At 39.8% G+C, this 20,082-nt stretch overlaps 1 pseudogene; it reads right to left on the bottom strand.

Annotated features, from left to right (window-relative positions):
* Window positions 1-18,039: 18,039 nt before the first annotated feature.
* Window positions 18,040-19,876, bottom strand: LOC139452255 (uncharacterized; annotated as a pseudogene).
* Between the last annotated feature and the right edge of the window lie 206 nt (window positions 19,877-20,082).

The raw sequence follows: 20,082 nt of genomic DNA, 5'->3' as shown, positions 1-20,082 counted from the left end.
CTTTGTCCAAATTTTCCGTTCTGTGCATGCATGACTTCTCGTTTTGTTTCCTAGATTTAATGTCCCCACTATTTGACAATGATTCATAAGCACAGTCTCTCGATAATGTCGGTTAAATTTATGGCACGTACTTGATCGACACGCATTTCCCATTAACTAATACAATGAGAACGCTAATAATTTTTGTCAAAATAATTAGGAAAGCGCAAAGCACAGGAACGTCTGAGTATAGGAAAAGTATTTATACTTTGGCAAGTTAAATAATTGTCAATTACGCAAAGGAATATCAACCGGCTTTTAAAACTTTTTTTTGTAGAAGGTGATCTTGGTGTATATTGCCAGGTATTATATGCATATACATTTTTCCGATATTGCATATTTTAATGTTTATAAATAGTTTTAAGGTTGGTCCGCCTATTTGACGGGATTTCCCTTTCCACTTTGTACATGACACTTAAGCAGTGTCCTGTTACTGTAAACAGATTAGTTTCAAATTCCAAACTGATGATGTCTATTCAGGCTAATGCTTAGTCTCTGAAACTGTATGGTTTTGAAAGAAACAAGTAACTCCATTTAAATTTAGGAGGAGCCCCAGTGATATGGGAGATTCCGAGATGAAACTATGGCTATCTAGGCTGCCACCCAAACCGATCCAAACGGGACCCGAAAGCTTATTGTATGCTATATAGCCATATGGAAGTGGACAAGAATTATACATTGTATTCCGGAAAAATTGTGTTCTTGCATTTCCTTTTAAGTCAGGAAAAAAAGACTTAAACGGAGAGTTGTTGAATTTAGTATATATATATATGTGTTTTGGTGTGACGTCATGACTTCCGGGTCACGTGGCGACTGTGAGAGGGCGCTGCCTCCTGAGCTGGTTGGGACAACTTTCTTCAGCAGCTGGATCTCACACAGTTCGTCTCTCTGTCAAAGACAGCAGTAAATGCAATACGGAGTAATGCAGGATAAGTATACAAATGTAAAAAATATTTAGATTTTACTAAGTTGTTATCAAGCGCTAGTGCAGACGTGATGCATCGTAAAAACTGTATCGTGATTTCTTCAGAAATACAATTTCTTGCAATATTTATACTACGAGATAGTAAGGCTAACGCTTACACACCGGTGGAGCGTAGACAATATCGCTAATACAAATGTAAAGTATTTGAATGTTAATACTAAAGCCAAACACTCATTATTTTTGCAGTGACGATATAACACTTATACACGTTTATTGGTCACTTTCATCAGTTTTTCTCTTCATTTTAATAACTTTGTTTTCACATAACATGTTGTACCCGACTAGCCTGTCATACATAATTATGGGGCAGTTTTCATCTTGTACTGACTTACTCTGGCGTTCCTGAGCGAAGCTTATTGGCTTGGGTGTTATACCTCGCTTTTCTGGTAATCCTATTATTACTGTATTTTTTTTATCAAATGACACCCTGTTTTCTGGATCACGGCTCCGTGACTGCCCATAACAATAAAGATGAACATTCAGTTCAAGTAAATGAATGAGTTTGTTTTGATGCCACAGTCTGTCAAAGACCAATGCTGTGAGGTTTGCTTATACACTTCTACCAGGTCGAACATCGTGGATCCTCATTTTGTACCTAAAGAGAATCATAGTTCATATGCTAATCCAACTACCGTCCCGCTCAAGATGACCTTACGTGTTGTTAAATCCATCATCTATCCCCCCGTTCCCCCTTACAGGATTCATGAAGAACATCTCATGTGGGACCAACAGGGGGAATTATGACTATCGACTTGCTAATTATTTTTATATTCATGCTAGCTCAAACGATCTATTGGTTTGATTTACTGTTATGGTATCCACAAAATAAGTAGGATCCGTTTTTTTTCGTTTTTGTTGTTCTTTGTTTAACGCCGCTCGCTATATGGCGGCGGTCTGTAAATAATGGAGTCCGGACCAGACAATCTAGTGATTGATATCACGATCCACGCAATTGAGATGCAATGACATGCATAGACCAAGTCAGCGAGCCTGACCACCCGATCCCTTATAGTCGCCTCTAACGGCAAGCATGTGATGCTGAAGACCTGTTTTAACACAGATCTTCACAGGTCAAGTGGGATTCAACTGATATATTAAGATGAAATAAAACTAAATTATATTTGCTGTTTACATATCAAAGTTTGCCATATTGTTACAAAATGTTTGCCCACAGAAAGGCTACGTATTCACAACATATTGTGCTAGGCACAGTATAACTAGACTGAGGGAGGGCGGTATTCCTCCTTGTGGGTCACCTGCTTGGCAATGTGGGACGGGAAAACAGCAGGGTGTGAGGACAGTTAAGGTGATGGTACAGACAGATAAGAGAGATCATTTCACAAATGTGAAACCACTACAGAGGGAATTTTTTATGTCAAAATGATGATGCGATTCCACGATCATCATGATTCGTATTAAAAGAATAATCAATATTAATTAATAATGGATAAAATTTACTATAGCCCACGAGGATATTGGAAGGGTATAGGAGCAATACAATAATTAGCCACTGCGGCTAAGGTATCAAAAGATGTGGCCAAGGATTGGCTTAAGAAACAAGCGATGCGGTAAATATACTTACCACTTCCACTGGAGCCAGATTCATATACCTATACCACCACTACAGGGGATTTTTTTATGTTGAATTGATGATGTGATTTAACGATCGTCATGAGATTCAACTAAATTGTAATGAAAATATTCTCTGTTATTTTTACTTATACTCATACCATTATTCCAACAAAGTGATATTTAAAAATTTCATTTTTCAAGGAGACCAGGCTATATACTCTCTTTGAAAATTGGAAAGAAACAATCGATGACCGTATTTGGTTGGTTTGACATCATTGATATAATATATACCCTGTGGTAATTCTCGCCATTTGATAATTTTGTCCCTGAGCATAAATGTTTCATAGCTTTTTCGAGTTCTTCCTTTGTTGGTTTGTAATTCTCCATTAATATATACTTATGAAAGCATTTGTTTAAATATGAACAAACAATGTATTTTTAATCTCCAACCGAGTCCAATGCAAGCCGTTACAAGCGTGGTGTCTACTCCGTCGAGAGCATTCACGGCTCTGCGATACTTTTTACACAATCCAAGTCTCAACTCCCTATCCTTCTCTATTTGATGTTTTATGTCGCTTATTTGATGTAATCAAAATCCATCAACAGTATCCATCTTTTCAGATGCTTCATCGAGCGCCGGACATAAACCCATAATGTATATTATTATATCATATAATAGTCTTTAATTGGTCTTGCTTCAATGTTTTGAGAGTATACATCAACCTTATTAAATGCATATTATACGGCATAAATATCTTAGTAAGAGAAATGCTATCACTTTTAATAATTTGGACCCCCACAACAGATGATGCTCCCATAAAAATAATACTGCAACGTTGACGTTGATGTTTCTTGAGGCATTTAATTGATAGACCTGGTAATATTTTAAAGGCATTTACTGGTGCATCTCCAAACAAGACTTCAATAATCAGCGTAGAAAGATTAGGTATTGCACTCAAGTTATCTTTAATATCACTGAATTCAAAAACCAAATTTAAACTAACGTTTTTTACTGCTGGACGACTAAATAACATATGACCTGGGATTTCTGGCAGGGGAGAGACAAACACACTTTTCCGTTTAATGGAAAATAAGTCCTGAGTACGATCCCACTATTTATTATCTTAGTTAATTGATGTCCCTTACCCATCATCACATATGGTGGGGTAATGACGATATTCAGTAGCCACTCGATTTTTTCTTCGACCATAGTCCATTTATTATCACCGTTGCGAGTAAGGTTGTATGAAGTGTTTTTATGGAGTCTACTAACGTCAACATTACTTAAATCTCCTAGATTACCTGTGAATGTAACTTCTTTCCACTTGTATACATTATCTTGTAAGTGTAAAGCGTATAACTTGCCATTGGTACCGGGTTTACCGAATCCTTCTGTGTATCCGAGATCGGAACATGCGGAAAGTGCAATTGTATTACATTGTCTAAGGTTATGCATTTCAGGGCCTAATGAATCAACTATTATTTAAAATATGGAGTGTTACACTCAAGTTTCCTATATGTACAGGTTGATGTTTTACATCTAATACAGAAATTTTGAGATCTGAAATAATACCCCGCTTTAATTTTTTTATATTGTAATGATGAGAAAGATTCCGTTCTACCACTACTGTATTTTTCATCTTTGACTCGAATAGCTCTTAGTAGAGTTGAAGGACCGTCGAGTTGAATATTATCCGTTGTACTGATCTGATCAAGATGGATGCACAACTCTTAATAGGGAACTAAATCGGGTAATTTAACTCCATGCACTGTTTTGTCCGGTTGTATTAATGTCGTTCTTCTTCTTAAGTATTTTTCAAGTCCAAGTGTATATGATTTGTTCGGAGCAAGATTTATATTCTTTTCTCCAGCATTTAAACTCATCATCCCATTCGGCTCATTTTGTGTGAGACTAACTCCCAAAGGCTTAAGAAATTCATCATTGAGTGAGCATACGTTGTAATATCCATCAGGTATAACAATGCGAGTGTGATCAATACCTACTTTACCAATAAAATTCTCATTATTATCTCTCCCAGTTTTTTCATTTAGTTCTAGCGACTAAATGTTTTTATTGCAGGTATATCATCTTATGTTTACAATTTATTTACTTCCTGTTGCGTCATTGCACGCGCGTGTCCTCGGAAGTTACGTAACCATCTCGTGGTGACGTAATCACTGCTTTTTCGATTATGTAATTGTCTCTACTCAGCACTTTCGCACAGCCGTTCATCCCATTGTACATTGTCGCTCTCCGCTTTCTCTCTGCTTTTACGCTTTTCTCTCGTCCTTCAAAGTTCAATCCTAAATTCGCTGACGTTTAGTCATACTCTTCTCACAACCGTTGATAGATCTCTAATAGCTATGCCCGCGAAAAGAAGAGCTGCCATAAACCATCGCTTGGTCAGAGGGGCCAAACAGGCACGAGTTGTCACCCCACACCCAAGAGAGGTTAACGGGATCCCCATCGTGCCAAGTGCTACGGCGGACGGTGAGTTACAATATTCCATAACAAATAATTGTGTGTCAATACCATCTGGCATTTTGGCTTCCACCGCGCCCGCGCCCAAACAAACTGATCAAGTTTCGCATAATTATCAAAATGCATCAGTAGCTCAGCAGCTGCAACAAATCTTGGCGCTCTTGGGGCAATCGAGGGCCAATAACATGGGCCAACAACGTAGCATCGACAGTGCTTATATTCCCGCGCATTCTCTCAATACTTGCGGGCCAGGTGGGGTTAACCCACCTTTCCAGAACGAGGCTCATGGGTCGTGTCAATACTGAACACGTCAGCCAATGAAAATCGTCCGTCGGGGGAATCCCTCGTCTTCAACTCTGAGTTTATCGATGCCCACGTCAAACAACAAATCAGGGAAAAAGTATGGCGAGGTGAGTATGTGGACATCGGGACACTTCTACCCAACGACGCTGGCACCGAGGAGAGCGAAGCTCTTACTATGGTCACCGATACTGCAGAGAGATCACTGTGGTACCGTCCAGGTTTTGGTATGGGTATTACTATGGCATCACGCCAGGAAGAAGACAACTTACCTGATGTCCATATATCATCAAAAATCAACAAAACGGTTTCTAATCACGGTTCTGGCAAGTGCTTCAGGAGTTGATAGTGTACATTATCAGCTCCTGTAGCAGTATCATGAGCTTGTCCAAGAGCAGTATGAAGTTCATGGATCGAAAATATTTCATTATAATCTTCCCCATTATCGGATTTAAAATTTATAGTTTTCTTTTCCTGCTGTTTTTGGAATTGAGGGACATAATTTGAGGAAGAAGAATGTTTTGCTAACGTTTCACCGAGTTTATTTGCAATATCCGATATATTAGTTATAAGGTCATCCCCAGTCTTAAGATGGTGGACACTACTTTTAGAGCCCTTACCTTTCATTTTCTGTATCATGTTCCATACCTTGGACATGGGCGTTCGTGAGTTTATTTTGGAAACATAATGTTGCCAAGATTGCCGTTTATTTTGTTTAAACGTACGCCTGGCTTTAGCATTTAAGATTTTATATTTATTCAAATTATGGACCATTGGATGGCGACGGAAATAGTGTTCAGCCTTTTCCCGTGCCTTCCTAGCCTGTTTGCAGTCATTGTTGAACCATGGTTTACGAATGTGTGGATTTGTAGAGGACTTAGGAATACATTCATCAGAGATTTTGTTTAATTCATCAGAATCTAATTGTACAGGATCAGTCACGTCAATAAATAGATCAGGCTTCAATTTTTTGGATGCGAGCATTTCAAATAAAGGCCAGTTGGCCTTAGTGAAGTTCCATCTTGTTTAAGGTGAAACATCTGAAGGTAAGACAGGTCAGATCAGAAATGATCACTGCCACAGAGGTCTTCGTGGACGGACCATTCAAATTCGTTTAATAAATCAGAGTGAGTGAGTGATAAATCAAGAGCAGAGTAGGTACCTGTACCGGGATGTAGATATGTGTTTGAACCATCATTATGTATACAGAAGTTGTTGTTTGAAATGAAATCTTCCAAAAGTTTCCCCTTGTTATTTGTCTGAACACTACCCCAGAGTGGATTGTGCCCATTTAAATCACCCATAATAATACAGGGCTTGGGGAGTTGATCATAAAGAGCCTGAAGTTCAGACTGTCGAAGGGAAGAAGATGGTGGAATATAGAGCGAACACAAAGTAAAAACTATGTGTAAGGTTACACGGACGGCAACAGCTTGAAGAGGAGTAGCAAGTTGAACAGGGCTATGGATAACGCCATTTTTCATGAATATTGAAGAACCTCCAGGGGCAAAAGCCATTGTAGGAGGTATAACCTCTTATATCGAATTGATCAGTGTCTTTGTAATATGTTTCTTGAAGACATATCGCCGATGGTTTGAAATCCTGAATTAAAAGTTGTAAATCATTATAATTATTCCTAAGTCCTCTAAAGTTACATTGTAGTAAATGTGATGATTGATTCACGGTGGCTTAATGGGAGATCTCTCACGTGAACGTGAGGAAGAAGAACTCCTTCTGCTACTGTCTGACGATGGAGTCACCTCCATGTCTAAAGCACTAAAGGAGTTGTGAGTAGTTACTTCCGAAGAAGAGGGGGTACTGGGTGATTGATTTCTATTTGACTTTTTTCTTTGTTTTTTTAGATGATTTTCGTTCCAGAGAAGATGGTTCTAGGCAATGCTGCAGGAGAAGTTTCAGTAGCAGCTTCAGGAGATGCTTCAGACGAAGTCTGAGTTTCAGCCTGAACACCATATGGTAGTGATGTGGATTTACGTTCAGTGATAGCAGTGTTAATGACAGAACTTTGAACAGGTCGATTTGAATTGACCCATGTCAAATCAGTCTGACACAGTACAGATGAGAATTTTTTAGCAGATTTGGTCACTGCAGCAGAATAATTCAGAGATGAAGGAGATGTTGATTTACTGGCAACAAGCACCCTAACCTCTGCAAAAGAGATGGTTTTTTTCACATTTCAGTTTTAGTATTTGGGTTTCTGTTTGATATACAGGGCAGGATTTGGAAGAGGCCATGTGTTGGCCTTCACAGTAGTTTGAACACTTTAGATCCTTAGTACAATCATTACTCTCATGGTTGCCACCACAACGATGACAAACCATGGGGCGTCTACATGTTTTCAACCGTGACCAAACTTTTGACACTTGTAGCATCGGAGTGGATTTGGTACATACACATCCACTCTGATGTTGACATAACCTGCTTTTATTGATTGTGGAACCGATGGACGGGCAAAGGTGAACAAATAGGTGTTTGTTTGAATGATATTTGACTTGTCATCCTTACGGGTAAAACGTTTGACAGATAGTACTCCTTGATGTTTGAGTTCCGAAACAATCTCATCTTCTGACATGTATGAAAGTGAACGTGTCCTGTCGCGAACAATGCCATGACAAGAGTTCAATGTTCTATGCTAAGAAACAGCAACCTCAACATTAGCAAAGTGTTTGATTGATAATAAAAAAGAGATTGCTGTTTCCTCAAGCATTCAACCAGAAGAGATCCAGTACGCAGTCGTGTGACATTTTTTACTTGTCCACAATATCCATGAATTGCTTTGGATACAGCAAAGGGATTTAGTTTTAGTGGTTCATGATCTGTGGCTTCTATCACAAGGAATCGAGCCCAGGAATCAGGATGAGTATCAGCTTCGTCAGAAGAACTTGAGTCCAAATGACGTCTTTTTGAGTGTGAGTTAGCCATGATTATGTTGAAGTGATTCAGCAACCCTGCTCCCCACCCACCACAGAGTATCATAATAGACAGTGTTGCAAAGCACCGGATCTCCAAGATGCATACACCAGGGCTACAGGGTTGTTATACTCCAGAAAATATGACACAAACAGCGATATTTGTATACCAAAATAAATGCCAGTCTGGTTCTGCCCATGACAAGAAATTGGATACATACTGAGTTTGGAGGTCAACATTACCAGATTGGCCCATGAGCCACCGCCTTTAGGCATGGGACTCTAGGCAAATTTGTACATATAATTTTCAATGAGAACATTCATTTACAGTATTCAAAAATACAGAACACAATTAACATGAATGTTTTCCATACACAGGGCATGGCATGGCCAGCCGATTGATAGAACCGGGCCCATTCTACCACCCGTCTAGGTGAAGTTAGGGTCAAAGTGGTGTGTTGGGCGAAGGAACACTGTTCCTGGAACCAGTGCCCTCAACCAACAGAATCCCTTCCTCCACCGACACAGGGGCGCAACCCACCGCAAACAGGTTGCCCAATTTGGTCGCCTTTTACGACCAGCAATGGGGTGCTGTGGACACACGGGAGAAGAGCTATTAGCGCTACCCAGCACTCACCACGAGGAGGTTGCTCTTCACGAGTGCCTCACGAACAGATAGATAAGAACACTTAAATACTTTATGAATAAATTATCCATCATTAGATAACTTCTCAAAAACAAACTGCAATAATACAGTCAGATACAAACTGCATCGATGTTTCAACACAAACTATTCAAATTACTATTAAACTGACTGACATTACTATATATGCCACACCATATTGTAAAAGGCACCAAGTGACACTAGCATATTTATGTGTAAAGTCAACACAAGCTTTGACGCAATGATTCATTATACACTTGGAACACATGTATTGAACTGTCCTGAAGTACTGTTAGATGTATTTGACAACGGGTTCTCGAGTGTTTCTGGCCTAATGTCACGTCAATCATGAAGAAACTGAACACACGTCGACGTCGATCGGAGAATACCAGTATCATCTACAGTTGCATTAACTTGCCAGAAATTTTTGGGCTCAATTCAGTGTAGCTGGCATCCTTGCCACAGGATTCGAGGTACAGCTCCGTGACTAAGCTTAGTGGCATACATCTCGTTTCTCTAACGCTGCCAATGTGTAGCTAACGAATGTCAATTGAAACGCCAATGCCTGACATCTTTGGTCTGTAATTTATGAAAAATGTTAAAAAAGTCACTTGTACTGAGTCTTCTCTCACCAAACTAGGAGTCCACTCAATATGGTGTTGGAACAACCTCTCATAAAACCGTTTGTGACGTCATGTCAATGATTTATGACAATGACGGCACAGCGCTAATGGGCATTTTATAAACACTAACGATGGACCTGATGTAATTAATCAGCACGAAGCAAAAATACAATGCACATGGAGAATTACTTGAAATAGGCTTACCTTTATCCATGCCCCTGTGGTTAATAACTAGTTGCACGTGGTTTTGTACCATCTGTTACGAACACTTTATGCCAATCTACTTTAATGGCAACACATTTTACAATGCAATATCACGTCCTAATATCATTTATATGATATATTTTTATCTTTGTCAATTTTAGCTCTATTGGGCTATGTTAGTATCTGTATCAATGTATAACCTTCGTGTGATGTGTATATTCCGCGATATTTACCACAACAAAAACTTACGAGTTGATGGTGGTTGACTGCGTGAAGAAATGTCTGGAAAGTTTGATGTGTACACAGTACCAATGTACCAATGTACCATGGTACCAAGTGTGCCTCTACCCGTGACGATCCGGATTAGAAGTGGTCTTCTGCAAGCCATGCTTGTCGTTAATGCATCGTGTGATCAGGCTCATTGACTTAGTTGATGTATATCAGCATACAATTGCGTAGAAATGGAAGAAAGGAGACGTTCGGACTCAGATTCAGATAATAGATGACCATATATTTTTGAAAAGTGCCAACATTTATGAACATTTTTACTTCATCTTTCCACTTAGCATAGTTGGCCTACCCGTTCTTTACGCTACACGAATATCCAAAGAAATTAAGTGAGAAACCATATTCAGTGAAATATGTTGGTCTGTATTAGAAATCGAAATGACGACAGCTAATGTAGCAAGCTCTACAACAAAGGGATAATGTCGAATTTCCATTTCCCCCTTCTTTTCCAGGAATATACAACCAGCTCTTGCTGATGGCTCTACTGATTTTCATCGTTATCTTACCCTTTTCCACCAATGGAATCTGTTTCGGCAGATGTTGAAGACTGACTATATTCTGGTGTTTAGAAATATATCAATGAAGATTGGAACATGGAAACATACTAGTGAGTGAGTTGGGTTTAACGCCGCTTTTAACAGTATTCCAGTCATATCATGGCGTGTCAGCTTAACGTTTACCACTTCGGTGAAACCCACGAGCACGGGTATGGTGCTGACAAACCTAGAAACAATTGGGACAAACAGGGATTCGAACCCTCAATCATAGGTTTCTGGCGTGCCCAAGGGACGCAACTCTGCACAGCGAATCGCGGCGCCTTAGATGACTGGGCCACCCGTGGCCCCAGAAACATACTAAATACAAAAGTGACACAACCCTTTCCATAATCATAAGAAATCCACTTTAAGATTCCGACTCACTCATAAGCATGTGTTTATGGATCACTATCAAATAGTGATGAAACTAGGTGCTTGCGGAAAGGTGAAGATATCCTGCCCAGCCGGAATTATCCATCACAAACACATGCAAAGGCAAGTCAAATGTACACTTAAAAATATGGTACACGGGAACGTGTGGTTCAGGTCAAAATAGGGAATTGCATCGGGCATAATGTTGGTCACTGATGCAACACCAAATGATAAAGCAACATGTAGTTAACATCAGCCACCAGAAAGGTGCGATGTTACCTTTTCAAATGTGTTAGGTATTTAAAGATAAATGTACACATGAAATAAATACTGTGAACGGAATTACACATTTTACTTACAGCTAAGCATTTCAATGTAGGTTTTAAACAGCATGTTACGTAATTCCAGAAATTTTACGGTAAACATTCAGAGGGATTTACTAAATATGACACGTCTTATGTCAACATGTTGTCCAATGCCATCCCATTCTATGAGCTTGATATGGAGTGTTCACGCGTTACTCGTTTTTGGCAATATTCCAGCAATATCAGGACGGGGGAAACCAGAAATGGGCTTCACACATTGTACCCCTGTACAATAACGCTTCAACCACTAGGCTACCCGGCGGCACCTAATTGTAATAAAGACGTTTTTCATCCATAAATCCTATCCTTACTTATCAATGTACTTTGAATATTATTTTTGTCAACAAAGGTGAATCTGTGATGAGTAGTCCAGATATTCAACTATACTCGTTATTCTGATCATATGCATATTCCAGAATACTATTACTGTTCAGGTGGAAGTCTGAGCTGAACGTGTCACATTTCCACAAGTATTCATATTTTCCATATTTGATATTGTACAACTAACATGTTGATCGATGGTTAACAGGCCTTTTAAGTGTTGTCGATAATGGCCGTACCACATTATGTTAGGTGGAGAGTCAAGCACTTTCCCCCTGTCGTCTGGTCCACACCAAATCAATTCTGGCTACACGCTTGCCGTCGATGGTGTACGCTAGATGGTTATACAATAGAGCCTAGAGGGTATGCCTCAAAGACCCCCAAAACACCAAAATCACAACTCCCAGCCCAAAAGTGTTCCGCCACGAGATGTGTCTATACACAACTCCTCCAATACTTGTACTGTGATTACCGTTATGGTGCAAGAGATTAATTAGCCAAAAATACCTTACATTTTACTTCAGTATCTGCCATGACGTGCTGAAAAGCCTCTTGTAAAGTGTTTGCAAACAATGCATTTCCGACTTCGGAAAGATGTACGCCATCATGGCGGAAAAGTCCTGTTTCAGACATGGTAAGCTTGTGAAAAATACAGCGCCCCCAATGCAACACTGCTTTGGCCCCACCTCGGATCAGTCGACGTCGAGCCCTTTCTATCGCCTTTGGGTTGACAGCTCCATGCCAGTATAACCGTGGTAGCACTTCTGACCAAACAACTGTACTTGGCAGCAGTTGAGCCAGGTAGTAGATGTCATCAATAACATGGCAAACGAGGGAACCAATTTTCTGGTCAACAAGATCATTTGATCCCAAACGCAAGAGTATTAGACTTGGGGGAGGTAGACGGCCTAATTGTGTCTGGACGACTTGCACAAGTTCTGACCACTTCATCCCCCGCTTTCCAAACCAGTAAAAACGTAACCCTAGTTAAGCCAGTCCCAGGCTGTTTCCCAGTTTCAACCTCAACGACTGACGATGGGCCCAAGAAATGAATGATGAGCCTATTATCCATACATCTGGAATAATAATAATTATGGTTATACAATAGAGCCTAGAGGGTATGCCTCAAAGACCCCCAAAACATTGATTGTGCATTCAAAGTTTAGAGTCTTATGTAAGTTGAGGCCGTTCCAAATGAAGATGGTCAGTGTAAACCAACTCGCCAACTCTCATGAAACCGAAAAAGGCCAGAAAAAATGCACTTGTAAACAAAATAGCTTCATATGGAGAACTGCAAAGAGCATTAAGAGCTTGAGGCATCTTAATCAATATGGAATACATGATTGGAGCCCTGCCGTCCCTATGACCCTTGATTCGTTTGGAGCCTTCCAGCATCTTTCTGACGATAAAATTGCTTGTGGTATCATGCAATCCTGTGAGTTTATGTTGGTAGCTTATCGCTGAAAGGTGCTGACACTGTGTCGAGTGAGCCAAACCTTTCAGGGACAAAAATGCAAAATATGTTGTTAGTTGTCCTGATGGAACCGGCCAAAGATAAGGAAAGTTGAACTGTTGTCGAAAGCGTGAAAAGCTGGTCAGTGCTCCCTGGTAAGCCTTCCTCGTATTGTGTGAAATAGCCGCCACTAGTAATCGGTTTACTTCTCTTCGACAATCTTCCAAACTGTGTCTGGTATAAGAGTAGCCGCCAAATCTGCATCTGCTGCCTGAATTTCTCTAACTGAAAACGCGAAAGTTCATCAGCAAGAACATTCTTTTCCCCCTCAATGTACTCACCTCTAATTGTGATATTCGGCTCCAAACAACACAAGACAAGGTGCCTAACCAAACACATAACTGGATCTGATCTTGAGGTCATCTTGTTAATGATCTCGACTACTGCCTGGTTGTGAGTGACTGAGTTAAAGTTTAACGTCTCATCGGCAATATTTCAGCCTTATCGTGACGAAACAAAATGTGATATGAACAATATATGTTAAACTGTTTAAAATTCTGCTGACAAGGAGCAGTATAATAACTAGAAAATCACAGACATTCGTAACACTTGTTTGAGAACAAGTAAAAATAGATAACTAACTGATCATTTAACATTACATTATAAAAACAGGCTATAGATCGCCACCAACTGAAGATTGATCACCGTGCTGGGCACCATGGGGACTTACAGTACTTTTTATACCTGCATGGACCCCAGTCGGATTTACATCATCCCTTCAGTTGTTGGCGATGGCTGACAAATTTAGCCAAACATTAAAATAACACATATACTACTATTAAAAACGTGGAAGAAATAAATATACTTTGAAAGACGTGGTCTTACATATCATCTCAGGGGGACAATAATTTTACACTACCTTAACCCCCTTCGAGGATATAGCCACTAACAATCTCAGTTATTGTTTCATAACAAGGGATACAGAATGGAGGATCCTCACCTTTAAGTAAATATTCATGAGTATATCTTGAATGGCCAATACGACAACGTCTTAATATAACCTCTTCAAATCTGGACTGACAACCCAAGTAGGTATAACCAATATTTGCTTTTATTGCATGTAATTTATTTATACCCACGTGGGTGTCCCACTTCTTCTGCATTAGATCTCTGATGTAACATCTAATGACAGGTTTATAATCACTGTAAGGTAGAAGAAGTGGTGTCACAGATTTGTTGAGTGCTGCCTTAGCAGCAGCATCAGCCAAAGTGTTACCAACGATCCCAACATGGCTGGGCAACCAACAAAAGACGATGTCGTATTGGCCAGTTGCAAGATTATTATGTAATTCAATAATTGGATGCTGACACGACATATTTGTTATTGCTTGAAGACAGGACAATGAGTCTGAAAAAATGATAAATTCCTTATGTTTGGACTGGCTAGTTATATAGTTTAGAGCAGTTAATATGGCCTTTGATTCTGCTGTAAAAATTGAAGAGTCATCTGGTAATCTGTTTGATATAGTTCTTGATCCAATGATGGTTGCGCTGGCAACATCACCTCCATCCTTGGACCCGTCTGTAAATATTGATTTATAAGTGTTGTATTCACTTCTTAACTGATTATATTCTTGTTGATATTGTAGTTGGATAGTGTCAGCCTTCTTTAGTTTAGTTAATGTAAGATCCACCTGTGGCTTTACCAATTGCCAAGGAGGAGAGGAAAGCAGACGGAAAGGAGATATAATTTAAGTTTAATGTCAGCAGCATAAATATAACGTTTAATTCTTATTCCGAGAGGCAGAAGAAGAGATGACTTTTTACTATATAGGTCCTCATAAAGGGGATTAAAAACACAGCTGTATGCAGGGTTGGACTCGTTAGAATATAGCTTTGTGATGTACTGTAACGAAAGTTTTATACGGCGCTGTTAAAGAGACGGCTCGTCGGCCTCAATGTACAAACTGTCAATAGGGGAGGTTCGGAAAGATCCAAGACAGAGTCTTAGACCTTGATGATGGATTGTATCTAGAAGTTTAAGATTGCTTTTACAGGCTCCACCATAGATGATGGAGCCATAATCCAGTTATGAACGTATGAGAGATCTATATAGTTGGAGGAGGGTCTTCTAATCACCTCCCCACTTTGAATTGGAAACGACTTTTAACAAATTGAGTGCCTTCAGGCATTTAGCTTTAAGGTATTTGATATGGGGTTTAAATGTCAAATGACTATCAAAAATAAGTGCCAGGAATTTGGCTTCCTTTACAATTTTGATAGGTGTGCCATCCAAGTACAGTACAGGGTCTTGATGTGGTTTATATTTGCGACAAAAATGTATACAATTTGCCTTGGCTTTAGAAAATTTAAAGCCATTTTCCAGCGACCATCTTTGAATTTTATTAAGACAAAACTGCAATTGTCTTTCAATTGAATGCATATTTTTACCACGACAAGATATGTTAAAATCATCCACGAAAAGCGACCCATCTATGGAATCATTTAAACCTTAGACAGGCTATTTATCTTAATACTAAGTAGTGTAACAGACAAGATACTGCCTTGTGGGACACCCTGATCCTGATTATAATGATCAGACAGGGTTAAGCCCATGCGGACTTGAAATTGTCTGTCACTTAAAAATTTGGATATAAATTGAGGCAAACGGCCTCTCAATCCAAAATCGTGTAGGTCCTTTAAAATACCATGTTTCCATGTAGTGTCATATGCTTTTTCGAGATCGAAAAAGATAGACACTGCATGTTGTTTGTTTAATATGGCATTTTTAACAAATGATTCTAAACGTACTAAATGATCAATTGTACTTCTATTTTTACGGAAACCACATTGAATATTTGTAATTAGGTTATTGGTTTCTAAGTAAATTAGTCGATTATTGATCATGCGTTCCATGGTTTTGCAAACGCAGCTGGTCAATGAAATTGGACAATAATTTGAAGGATCAGTATGATCACGTCCTGGCTTAGGTATTGGAACAATTATAGCATCTCGCCATGAGGATGGAAATTCACCTGATGTCCAGATTTCATCAAAAATTATTAGAAGGGTTTCTAAACATGAGTCTGGTAAATGTTTCAGGAGTTGATAATGTATATTATCAGCTCCTGTAGCAGTATCGTGTGCTTGTCCAAGAGCAGTATGAAGCTCATGGATTGAAAATATTTCGTCATAATCTTCCCCATTATCTGATTTAAAATTTATGATTTTCGTTTCTTGCAGTTTTTGGTATTTTTGGAATTTAGGTACATAGTTAGAGGAAGAAGAATGTTTTGCTAATGTTTCACCAAGTTTATTTGCAATTTCCGATTTATCAGTCAATAGTTCATCTCCATTTTTAAGGTGATGTATGCTAGATTTAGTACCTTTACCTTTAATTTTCTGGATCATGTTCAATACCTTGGACATGGGCGTTCGAGAATTTATCTTGGAAACATAATTTTGCCAAGATTGGCATTATTTTGTTTAAACGTACGTCTGGCTTTAGCATTTAAAATTTTGCGACGGAAGTAGTGTTCAGCCTTTTACCGTGCCTTCCTAGCTTGTTTGCAGTCATCGTTAAACCATGGTTTACGAATGTGAGGATTTGTAGAGGACTTAGGAATACAGTCATCAGCGATTTTGGTTAATTCATCAGAAAATAATTGTACGGGGTCAGTAGCATCAAGAAACAGATCAGGTTGTAACTTTTTGGATGCAAGTATTTCGAATAAAGGCCAGTTAGCCTTAGTAAAGTTCCATCTTGTTGAAGGAGGAACATCAGAAGGTAAGACGGGTTTTAAAATGGTTGGGAAATGATCACTTCCACAGAGGTCTTCATGGACGGACCATTCAAATTCGTTTAATAATTCAGAATCTGTTACTGACAAATCGAGAGCAGAGTAGGTACCTGTACTGGGATGCAGATACGTATTTGAACCATTAATTATGGATACACAAGTCGTTGATTGAAATGAAATCTTCCAAAAGTTTCCCCTTGTTATTAGTCTGAACACTACCCCAGAGTGGATTGTGTCCATTTAAATCGCCCACGATAATACAGGGCTTTGGGAGTTGGTCATAGAGAGCTTGAAGTTCAGACTGTCGAAGAGAAGAAGATGGAGGAATATAGAGCGAGCACAATGTAAAAACAATGTGCAGAGTCACACGGACTGCAACAGCTTGAAGGGGGGTTGCAAGATGGACGGGGCTATGGATAACACCTTGTTTTATTAAGATTGAAGAGCCTCCAGTGGCCTTAGCACCAGGAGGTGAAAAGACATTGTAGGAGGAATAACCTCGTATATCAAATGTGTCAGTTTCTTTGTAGTATGTTTCTTGTAAACATAACGCTGATGGTTTAAAATCTTGAATTAAGTGTTGTAAATCGTTATAATTATTCCTAAGTCCTCTACAGTTCCACTGTATTAAATGTGATGATTGAGTCACGGTGGCTCAATTGGTGAACGCTCACGAGAATGTGAGGAAGAAGAACTCCTTCTGGTCTCTGTAAAACCTAATAACCTAAAGTCTCCTGGCCAGATAGGCACTCTTTACATCAGCTTTAGCCAGCAAAGCTCCCTGCCCTAGCTGCTGAACCATTTAAACTGCCTGGTCAAATGTAGTGTACTGAACTGAAGACAAACTTTCATCAATAAAATCATTTACGCTCTGACCTTCTGGAAAAGATAGGTGGTGTATTAATCTATAATCTCCTTGAGTGCTCTTAGGGACCAATCCGAGCGGTGAAACCTTAAAATGTGGTAGAGGAGGGAAGTCAAATGGGCCTGCTGTTCTACCAACTCCTTTTTGATTTTTAAGTGTGACGTAAACAGATTATTTTCAACAGATTTGAGATTTCTTGCCATAGCACCTACCACTGGACCATCATATCCTAGCTTGAAACCATTAACGAGAAACTGAGCTTGAGCCTGATCCGGAAAATGCTTTGCCATACGTTCCAGCACTTGTGTCTTGACTGGTGTTCGACTGAGCTTGCATAATTCTGGAAGGAGTGCTGGCTGATGTACATCTGCAGACTGGATGGGCATCGCTTCTACATGCGGAAAAGCTGTGTCGGTACTTGCACTTTTGTCTAAAGCACTTGCTCTGATTGAAGCTGTTACATGTGTTGTTTGCCGGTCGTTGTAAATTTACCCTGAAATGAGCTGACGTGTCGTTTTTGAAGTCCAGAAAACCCAGAACTGACCTGTTGATGGTAAGGTGTCTGTACAAACAACATCCACAATTCCACATTCAATTTTCCCCATGGTAGAGACTGATCACGAGCCTGGCGAAGACGGTATTGTTCATCATGGGTTCTCCATCCCAAACCAGTCCCAGACGAGACGCTGCTAAACGGACAGTATTCATGTGTTTCAGTAAACCTTGAACCATGTCCATCCTGCGCTGGACATAAATACTCATGTAAGTTGTGAAAGCCGTTGTCCAATCAAAAATGTTCTCAATTCTCTTGCCTTGAGATTTGGGCCTCAACTCCAGCTGTCCGTCTGTACTGATGAATACTGCCGAAGTTGTCATATAATCCATCAAATCACTGTCTGGTTTAAGCAATAGTGCGAAATTGATGTACTCACCATTCCATATTTTGTTTTTAATGTTGACAGGGACATTACAACCCAGGTTATCATCCACACTTTGTTGTTGTATGTGGTGGCATATTTAACATGTCAACATTTTGAAACATGGGAATGCCTTGCGAATTATGAGGAGCAATTGGGTTACTAACCATGCTAGGAACATAGTTATGACACTGGGATTGAGGGACATGATTTGGGTTACTAACCATGCTTGGAGCATTGCTATGACACTGGGATTGAGGGACATGATTTGGGTTACTAACCATGCTAGGAGCATTGTTATGACACTGGGATTGAGGGACTTGATTTGGGTTACTAACCATGCTTGGAGCATTGTTATGATACTGGGATTTAGGGACACAATTTGGGTTACTAACCATGCTAGGAGCATAGTTATGATACTGGGATTGAGGGAAATGATTTGGGTTACTAACCATGCTATGTGCATTGTTATGATACTGGGATTGAGGGACATGATTTGGGTTACTAACCATGCTATGAGCATTGTCATGACACTGGGATTGAGGGACATGATTTGGGTTACTAACCATGCTAGGAGCATTGTTGTGACACTGGGATTGAGGGACATGATTTGGGTTACTAACCATGCTTGGAGCATTGTTATGATACTGGGATTGAGGGACATGATTTGGGTTACTAACCATGCTAGGAGCATAGTTATGACACTGGGATTGAGGGACATGATTTGGGTTACTAACCATGCTAGGAGCATAGTTATGACACTGGGATTGAGGGACATGATTTGGGTTACTAACCATGCTAGGAGCATTGTTATGATACTGGGATTGAGGGACATGATTTGAAATTCCAGGAGGATAAATTTGTGAGTTAACTGATGGGGTATATGTATTATTAGGATAAAAAACCAATTGCACCGACTCACCTCCTCGAGGAGTAGTGGTAACAGGCGTTATCTCGTCGATAACCTCTGGGACCACGTGGACCTCTGCTTCAGCCATGCTGCTGTCGCCATTTCCCCTGTCTCTAAGAAAAGCACTCTCAGACGTCGCATCGTTTGGAGCAACTTTCTGCGACCCTCGACGCCTCCGAGCAGACCCCCTTGCTTGCGACGACTGTCTGCTTGCTGCACTACCCTTCCGCTTGCTTCTCCGGCGACCCGACATCTCTCTTCCCAGAAAAATTGACAAAACTTACCTGTGGAAATAAAAAGCGTGTTACTGGTGTGGTTGTGTGAATGAAAAGAGGATGCAGCAACTAAATTCAGCTAAAACATGGATTATTTCCCTTTGTTTAGTGCATGTGAAGAGCAAAGACTGAATAATACACTAATAAGGTGTCATGCACTATTAAACCAGGAAGAGTAGCTTCC

This window comes from Haliotis cracherodii, unplaced genomic scaffold (genome assembly GCF_022045235.1).
Source record: "Haliotis cracherodii isolate W230 unplaced genomic scaffold, xgHalCrac1.p SCAF_9, whole genome shotgun sequence".
Classification (NCBI taxonomy): domain Eukaryota; kingdom Metazoa; phylum Mollusca; class Gastropoda; order Lepetellida; family Haliotidae; genus Haliotis; species Haliotis cracherodii.
The sequence above is the reverse complement of the archived record's forward strand: the minus strand, read 5'-3'. Positions and strand labels throughout refer to the sequence as shown.